Source organism: Schistocerca nitens, chromosome 4, assembly GCF_023898315.1.
Source record: "Schistocerca nitens isolate TAMUIC-IGC-003100 chromosome 4, iqSchNite1.1, whole genome shotgun sequence".
Lineage (NCBI taxonomy): Eukaryota > Metazoa > Arthropoda > Insecta > Orthoptera > Acrididae > Schistocerca > Schistocerca nitens.
This window is the reverse complement of record NC_064617.1, coordinates 444536292-444546173: the sequence shown is the minus strand read 5'-3', so window position 1 is coordinate 444546173 and position 9882 is coordinate 444536292. Positions and strand designations below refer to the sequence as shown.

General features: G+C 42.1%; 1 non-coding gene across 1 annotated transcript; it reads left to right on the top strand.

Annotated features, from left to right (window-relative positions):
- The first annotated feature begins 9175 nt into the window (after positions 1-9175).
- On the top strand, positions 9176-9250 carry Trnal-caa (transfer RNA leucine (anticodon CAA)). Its single transcript has one exon. It is a non-coding gene; the product is annotated as a tRNA-Leu (tRNA).
- The last annotated feature ends 632 nt before the right edge of the window (positions 9251-9882 follow it).

Sequence of the window (9882 nt, the reverse complement as noted above, 5' to 3'; positions counted from 1 at the left end):
GCATAATTGATTTATAGCAAATGTTATTAACTTCGCACTCATATTTATCTGACTTTAAAAATTTGTGAACACCCAGAACGTATACCTACGAGGTGTCACTGCTCACAGGATTGTATTACTCGCACAAGGATCTTTCCTTACCGCAGGCACGGCTACAGCATTAGACGATCGCTACATTATGCAAGAGCTCTTAAGGGACAGAACGTCAAATAGGGAGTGCAGTTGCAACCACATTCAACAGGACTGCAAGACACGCAATTTCACTCACCACAGAGGCACCGCGACTGCATGGAAAATGTCTCTTCGTCCGAAGACCTCAACCACGTATCGGGTGAACCGTTTGCGATAGTTCCAAGGGCTTAGGGACTGGAGCAACGAGCAGTGCATCGCGTGCTCTTCTCGGATGAGAGCACATTCGGTTTCTGATTCTGCACGTAGCCTACCCTCTCATGGTGAGAGGTGGGTACGCGCACAGCACATACGAACGTAGTCGAACATGATCGCTTTGATGGTCCAGCTGTTACGGTGTGGGCGTTGGCACACTACTGCATGGTCATACCTTCGAATCTTCGACCACGTTATTGTGACACTGTACTTCTTACCCACGCGCGTCTTTATTTTACAGGTACATTCGGCCGTGAATCCGTTTTTGTAGATGAGAATACTCGACAGCGTCGAACAGTGCGGTTGGTTGAGCTCTTGGAAGTATAAGATATTCGATGAATGGAATGACTTGCCCGTTCCCCCAACGCGTGGGGTACCTTGAGGAGATGTATTATAGCGCGTCCATATACAATAATGACCATGCAGTGGTTGTCAACCGCGCTGGTGGACGAATACAACACCCTACCACAAGAACTTTTACTAACCTTGTGGACAGCAGAGCAACACGTTGCAAAGCAAGCATTGTCGCTCTTGGTGGTCAAGAACCACGTCTCGTGTTTTTTAATGTGCAGGAGACCATCGTAAATAACGGTACGTCAGTGTAATTGTTGTCTAAGAATAAAATTGTCATTGCCGTACGTCTCATTGAGTATTTCTTTCATTTACCACGTGTACTGTACAGTACTTTTCGTGCATATCCATGTTTCATCGAGATATGTTACTTGGCAGTGACACATTACGAAAGTTACCTTTTTCCATAATTTTTGCACATTAGTGCATAATATTCTCCCTGATGATGTAGTTTCTACGTAGATTTATGTCCTTTTTTCTCTGGAACCGACTGATGTATGTTTACCCGGAAATCTGAATTAGTTTAACACCTTTACATTTGTATTATTTCCGTGTTGGTTATTACCTCTGAAACTGCCAAAGAGATACATTGCATAATACGAGTAGTTCATTGGGTAAGGGGTAGTCGGACCAAGCGAATGTCGCTTCAGGCAAACACACTGCTCGGGTGTTACTTCCTCTTACGTCAAGATATGTCTCTCGAGAGAGGAATTCTTCCCTTTTCCAAGGGCATGGACTCTCAATAAGCAATAATCTCTCTTATATTAGGACGCTAAGCCGCTGTATCTTATCGCTTTTACGACAGCGTGATTGCAGCATTAGTGACGCTAAAAGCTTTTGAGTACTCTTGAACATTAAATTATAACTGTTTGACACCGATTATTCGCCTTTTATGCTAACAAAAGGCAGCTATATACCGAGGATGGCGACTTACTTGACGATGTTCTGTGTCACTCCGTTTCGTTAACTTTGTTGTTGCTGCTTTCCTCCGGCAGTTTTCGTTTACGTCCGGGATATTAGGTAGCAGCGGATGCTGGTTCCGTTTATTCTGGCGATATTCACGAAGTAGATATGATGTTTCGTTTATGTAGGTTCCGTTGTGAACAAACAGGCTTCAGATAATTGCGGAAGGGAATATGTTTATTTTGAAATTTAATAGCAGAGTCTCTCTCTCTCTGTCTATCTACAAAACTGAGTAAACTTCTAGGCAATTCTTTAAAGCCGATAGAATCATTCCATGAAATCCTTCATGTACTAACGGAAAAAAGCTATACAAGTTGCTATATAAGTTCGAAACTTTTGTGAGAGAGACTTCCTATTTCTGGACTTTCAGCAGATCTTCTTTTGTTTCCACAACGATAAGGACCTTTGTGTCAGCCGCATTTTAAGTTCATAGCTGTTTACGTATGACGCTTGATCGAATGCGTAGAAAGATATTAATTGGTTCAAATGTCCTATTATTAACATCCGTCAAGTCGTGAAGGAATGGACTGTTTTCGACCAAGCAAAACTGAGCGTTGCTTTTCCTTCGTTGACACATCGATGCCAGAATTTTCATCCGAGCACATTGTAAGTATACGGAGAATTTTTGTTTTAACTTGGATCTTGCAACGGCAAGGTGTGTGGGAGTGGAGATGTGGATGGTGCTGGTGGTATCACTAGACTGATTTCAATTCATCATTTGTTAATAAAAGATCAAATCAAAATGTTGCACATAATTATAAGAGCGACTTTAATCTGGCTGATGAAAACAGTTTTCTCTCAAAATACACCTTATCACATTAGGCAATAAGACATGAAATGTTACCAATACAGTTTCAAGGCGAAATAACCTTAATGTCTCTTAACTGTAAAAAAGTGGGTATTTTGCCTTTCGCGCACATTATATAGAAGACATACCAAAACTCAGACAAGCCTACTATTAAGGTGCAATGACCCACCAAAAGTGATGACAGACTTATATGAAACTGATCAATATAAAAACAGAGACTGTGATAACAGATACTTAAATTTACAGTTACTGCAACTTCGCAACCTGCTGTACTCTCTGCTTGTGAATCGTCAAAGGCATTCACAATCTACCACCAACTTGTATAAAATATTTGTTCATGTGAAAACTTTGCACAATAGAAACATAGGTAACTAACGTACAGGAGAGATTAACCATAGCGCAACTGGCACACTATATTTTACAGACTCAAATGATCACGCATTTAGAAGCAGTCAACAAATTTCTTATATAACACGGGGGGGTGGGTCATGATTTTAACATGTTGCAATCTGACAAGCCCAGCCATGGTTGACCAACCTCAGACGCTAGACAAAAATAGTTTAACTGATCATAACTGATTAATGTTCTTAAATAACCAATTCAGGATCAGCAGGGTAAAGAATAATTATGGTTAAATAAGAATAGTGGGACGCTAAGATATTTATTATTAAATCAAGAAAATTGCACAACAGAATATGTTAAAGACAACATTCAATTAATTCTACTGGTCAGACTAAGTTTGTGACTGGCACACCGTCTGTGTCCTATGCAAAAATCGCACCCCCATTTTTACGACAGGAACACTGATGTGGTTGATGCTGCCTAACCTCTGTGTTAGAGAAAGCAGACGTGTTCTCCACTCGACTATTTGTGGTGATACACGCACCATGGCGTAAGAAATGGGGATCTATAACGGTTGATCTGAGGAAGACTGCGGTCATCGCGGAGACGAATTGTGGTATGCAGGTGTGAATTTAACTACATACGGAAAATGTGGCTGTGTTCCTGAACTCCTAAGCGATACTGAAGTACAGAGTGCGTTCACCCTGCTAGCAGAGAAACAAAATGTTCCTACTACAAGTGGCGCAATCGGCACTTTCCCAGACTAAATTTGAGAGTGATCAATGGACGCTTCAGCAGTAACATGTGTAACAAATTATACACTCTACAGCGACGTGTGTCAGCTGGACACCCAGCAGAGAGTCCTCCGAAACGTATTTTGCTTCGATATTAGGAAACCTCAGTTCACTAATTGTCAATATCAATAAAATTCTCCGACAGTCGTGTAACTAAGACGTTATTTTATTTTATTTTGATGACAATGAGTTTCGGCATTCTAATATGTCTTCTTCAGACCCCATATGCATCTCTCAAAATAAACGATAGTGCTACATAGTGCCATATATCCCTGGTTTTCATGAATTCAAACCCTTTCACAAGGGCTTCATTCTAAGACTTAATACCGACTGTCAGTTGCTACCAAATCTTCGAATGAAGCATTTGTGAAACGGTATGAATTCACGAAACCCAGGGATATGTGGCGCTGTGTAACATTATCGTTTAGTTTGAGAGATTCATATGTGGTCTGAAGATGGCACAGTAGAATGCCGAAACTGATGTCGTCAAAATAAGATTAAATAACAACTCACTTACATGGCTGTTGTTGAACTTTATTGATATTGACATTTACTTAAGCAGCTGATGTCTCCTGTCCACGGCGGACCAACTGAGTTCAATTCACTAATGTCAATCATGGCCTTCGTTACAACCTGATTTCCTCCTACCCTCTCTGGGCAGGAAATCGCTGGCCAACCCTGAGCTCCTCATAGAAGATGGTCTAGAAGCTTCTCTAAAAATGTAAAACAACGTCCACGTGAAGGCTTAGCAAGTCGCAAGGCCTCCTGGCTACAGTGGGGATTTGTACAGAAATAATTCTGACCAATGACTCCTGTGCGCCTATGGGGAAACAGGAAATGCATTCCAAAAATGAAAAAAACTGCAAGCGATTCTTGTTAGATGTATGTCTTTACTGCCCCCTTTCAACTTTCGCCCAAGCCCCTGACAATGGGAGACAACTTCCGCTGGGCCGCTCTCTTCGGCCACTGAGAAAAAATTCCCTGTTCACCCCCCAACCTGCCTCAAGTCAGTGACTTCCTCAGCCTCTCTCGCTATCATAGCCAGCGTAAAAATTATTTTTGTAAAGCATGCAGTACTACATTTGTTAGTGTGAAGTGGTCCAGTATCAGTCAGTATGATTAATAAATTCATGTACTGACCTAACTTTCGATTCCGAATAATATAAATATGTTAATCAAAACGATCGAATTAGTTGCGTTAAAAGTGCGTTAACTGACCATGTAAGGAGGCAAATTATCTCTGCCTTACACGTTAAAATAAGTATCCTGCGTTAAATTCTGCGAAAACGATCATTCACGATTTGCATATTTTTTAGCTTAACGCACATTGAAGTGCACTAAACCTTACAGAATCGAGCGGAAGCAAGCTGAGAGCAATAGCTTTACATATTTTGAAACATCTAAATGAGAACATCAGCGCTAACAGCACGATAAATATTTAACGGTATTGGAATGGCAGGAAGCTTCGCAATACTATCTGCCAATAAAATATGAATGTCCTTTGCAGCACGTATATACTGACTTCGGAGGACAAACGACAAGCCAAACTAAACACTAAATTCAATCGACAAACGGAAACGGTGAGGGAGTTTCACATTCGAAAATAGGCCACACACGCACTGAGGAACACAGTTTAAAAAGCACACTGGCTCAGGTACAGCAGGCGACACTAACACAGCTAAATTAACTAAACAAACATGACACCAGAAAAAAACACCACGCCCCACATATCTCAATTGGCGACAAAACATCGTCGCTCCCATCGTGATGGACAGAGCTCTTGCAGCCGCAACTGAGCACCATGCTAATCTGATTTCCTCACTTTGGCATCCACACTAACTTGGACGTGACAGGGCTAGCATATACCAGGGCGCCGCGTCCCACACACAGCAACAAGAAAATGATAAGCCTACAGCTTGCGTCCATTGCTGATGTCATGGCATAAAATTAAGCGCTGGCACGCCAGTCGGGAACGACAGAGAAGAGATGGCTGTGAGAAGCGGTCAGCCAATCGCGCGCTGATCGACACCTCTCCAGGTAAAGAGCACATAAGCGCCGCTCCCGGCTGGTCGCAGCCGAGTTCAGTAGTAGTTTCAGGACTAGTGACTTTAATAGCAGAGTAAACTCTAGTTACTACACTTGTACTATCTATGTAGCACAGAGCTGGAACTTTTTATACTGAAGAAAATTGCTTATTGCCTATGTCGCCCTTTTCTTGCGACTCATCTGTGTAATTGCAAAAGTTAACTATTGTCTCTGTTCTTTTTTGTAATGAAACTCATTAATAGGATTTGCTTGAATTGTTTGTCTAGCGAACCGAGTACGCAGGTTTCCTAGACACCACATATTTGGCGACGAGCATGGAGACATATTTGGCGACGAGAGGGGGAAAGAACCCTTAGCGACAACGTGCTAACCAGCCATCACAGAGTCTTTGTTTTTGCCGTGGGCTTTTGTGTTTTCCTGCTTCTTTAATTCAACCTTGTATTTTCTTTGCAGGAGTGTGTTTACAATTTTCACAGTGTTTTTTCTAGTGTTTCTTCTATTCAGTGTTTTCAGGTGGGCATTGCAGAAATTTTCTTTGCTTATGTGCTTCTTGTTATTGCTTGCAGTGTCTATTTATTGCATTTGCCTATTCCAAAATGAACAACCCACCTCTCCCACCCCCTGCTCAGGCGCTTCAGCTTGCAAGCGATAGGTGCAACGCACGAACACAGATGTTTCAGTCTCAGACGCAGCATATAGCTACGCTGCTAAACACGGTACAGAAGCTGCTACCAGAGCGTTGGCTGGATCGCGGGGAATGACCGGAAGTCTGTCTCCCCTGCCACCTCAGCTTTCGGTCCATCAGAGCGTCCACGTTCTTGCCTCCCCCCTGTTGTCGTGCCCCGTATACAACGACGGTCCGTCGCCTTAGGGGGAGAGGAATGTTACGGCGTAAATACAAGCTTCAGCACGCCAGTCGGGAACAATAGAGAAGAGATAGCTGTAAGAAGAGCAGCCAATAGCACGCTGACCGACCCCTCTCCAGGACGACAACGCGACAGCAGCGGCCCCTAGGTAAACAGGACAGAATCGCCGCGCCCGACTGACCGCAGCCCAGTTAAATAGTAGCTTCAAGAGTAGTGACTTGAATAGCAACATGAACTCTAGTTACTTCGCTTGTACTATTAATGTAACACAGATCTGGAATTGTTTATATTGAATAAAATTGCTTATTTTGTACGTCCCCTTTGCATGCAGCACATCTGTGTAATTACAAAAGTTAATAAATAAATAATAAAACTCATTAATATGATTTGCTTCAATTGTTCGTGTAGCGAACCGAGTACGTGGATTTCTAGAGACCACAGCTGATGTGTCTGCAGCGTCCGTCCAGGCATTGTATTTGTTACATAGTACTGAAGTAATGATACGAAGGCAGCACAAATTCAATGACAGTTATGCCACAGCATCCTTTAGGGCGCCGTATTTTGTGCATGTTACCGACAAGTGGCCGAAAAACAAACAGCATGCACTCGGCAGGGACAAGTCAGGACTGTCCTCATAGTTCACGGTTGTGTCTAAAATTACAATACATAGGCTGCCTGATACTCAAGGCATTCCATCGGATGACGTGTGCACACCACTGAGTAGTGGCCGACAAACAAACAGCATACATGGCGGAGACGAGTCAGGACTATCCTCGTAGTTTACAGTTGCGTCCACAATTCCAATACATAGGCTGGTTGCTACTCAAGTAGCGTTTAGGCTTAAATTTTGTAAACGTGTTTGTTTCTTGTTTCACGGTAATTTGACTAGTTTCTCGGTAACAAATAAGTAAACTACCGTAAATAGCGTATAACTTCATTGTTTTAATACAGATTTCAGAAAAACAGCGTAACTTTATATAAGAAACTTGCTTATATACATTTGTTTATAGGCCTAATTCTCGTAACGTTTTTGGAGAATCAAACTTAAAGTATCTCGTTTAATTGTCCTTATTTTTCATTCAATCGAGTGAAATATATAACAGATAGTGTATACCTTCCTTGTTTTAATACAGACCTCAGAAAAAACAGCGGAATTTTAAATCAGAAACTTGCTTATCTCGTACATTTGTGAATACGCTTAATTCTTGTAACGTCTTTTTTGACTTTCGGTAATTTGATTTATTCTACCTAAGTATTATTTTTGCCATTAGTGAGAAGTGCCTGACTTGCCGTAGAATTGTTAGTTCCGGGGTTTGGTGTGATGGATGCAGTAGTTTTTTCATTGGGGGGACTGCAGTGGCGTGGGCGTCGGGAAAGTGGATCAGCCTCATCAGTGGTTATGTAGGATTTGCAGCAGAGATAGGAAGATAGTGGAACAGGAGGGGAAAATTGCTGCCCTTCAGGCTGAGCTAGATCAGGCTAGGGAAGATCTGGATAGATTAAGGAGGGAAAAGGGCAAAGAGAGGTGGGAAGTGGCAACAGGTAACAGAAGGAACAGGCCTAGAACTAAGTCTGACAGTTTTGTGGTGAATGTCAAACATAAGTTTGACCTGTTGCTTCAGTTAGAAACTGATGAGCCTCAAGCAGAGGTAGGTGTAGACAGGACACAACAAACTTTCAATAGGAAATTGCTGCTGCTTGGATCGGGTGCAGGGGCTCATATTGATGTGGTTCCTGTTGATTCTCTCAGTAGGTGGGACTATACCAGGCAAGGCCTACATCTCAACAGGAAAGGGAAGGGTAAACAGGCTGGGGTAATAGCAGAAAATTTAAGGGGGGGGAGGCACTGCCATGAATGGTAAAATACCAGTGGTTACAAGTGTTGGAACAGCAACTTTTTTTAAGATAGGTAAGACAGAAAGATATCAAGTTCTACGAGAGGTCAGGATTGAAACAAATTTTCAGTTTAGGAAAGAAATTAAACAGCACAATTCTAGCACATTGGATCACCAATCACAGCTGGTAATTATAAATTTTCACCAATCACCAGAAATTTTATCTCCACCAAGTTGTATCTCAGTCCTAGGTAATTGCTTTGATGAATTAAAGTCACCCAACCCAGTTGACATAATCTGCCTCTCTGAACACCATGTGACCACTGGTATAGGAACTAGGTCTAAGCACAATGAGAAACTCAGACAGGAGAGTGCTGCAAATGTTAGAAAGGAAAGGTTCTCATAAAAGTATAATTAGAAATAATGTAAGTATAAAACTTCCTGGCAGATTAAAACTGTGTGCCCGACCGAGACTCGAAATCGGGCCCTTTGCCTTTCGCGGGCAAGTGCTCTACCAACAGAGCTGCCGAAGCACGACTCACGCCCGGTACTCACAGCTTTACTTCTGCCAGTACCTCGTCTCCTACCTTCCAAACTTTACAGAAGCTCTCCGCTGCAGAGTGAAAATCTCATTCTGGAAACATCCCCCAGGCTGTGGCTAAGCCATGTCTCCGCAATATCCTTTCTTTCAGGAGTGCAAGGTTCGCAGGAGAGCTTCTGTAAAGTTTGGAAGGTAGGAGACGAGGTACTGGCAGAAGTAAAGCTGTGAGTACCGGGCGTGAGTCGTGCTTCGGTAGCTCAGTTGGTAGAGCACTTGCCCGCAAAAGGCAAAGGTCCCGAGTTCGAGTCTCGGTCGGGCACACAGTTTTAATCTGCCAGGAAGTTTCATATCAGCGCACACTCCGCTGCAGAGTGAAAATCTCATTCTGGAATGTAAGTATATTTCATCAAAATATTGGGAGTTTAAAGAATAAAATAGATGAGCTTCTGGTTTGTTTAGAAGATTTAGAAGCTGAGGATGAAATAGATATACTATGCCTGTCTGAGCATCACATTGTTACTGATATGGATAAGGTAAACGTAAGTGGATATAAGCTCTCTGCACATGTAATTAGAAAAAATATGGAGAAAGGAGGAGTTGCCATATATATCAAAAGTTATCATTGTGCAAAAAGTATAGAAACAAAAAAGTTTTGTGTAGAGAAACATATAGAAGCATGTGCCTGTGAGCTTAAATTAAATGAAGGCACATTTATAATTGTAACTGTATATAGGTCCCCATCGGAAAATGTTCGTCTATTTCTGAAAAATTTGGTCTCCTTGTTGTGCTATCTGTCAGACAGGGTGAAGCAAATTATTATTTGTGGGCACTTCAATGTAGATTCTCTGAAAGAGGGTAATAGGAAAAATGACCTTGAAGTATTACTCGGTTTTTTCAATTTGACACCAGTTATTGATTTTCCTACTCGGATGGTAAAGGATAGCAGCCCACT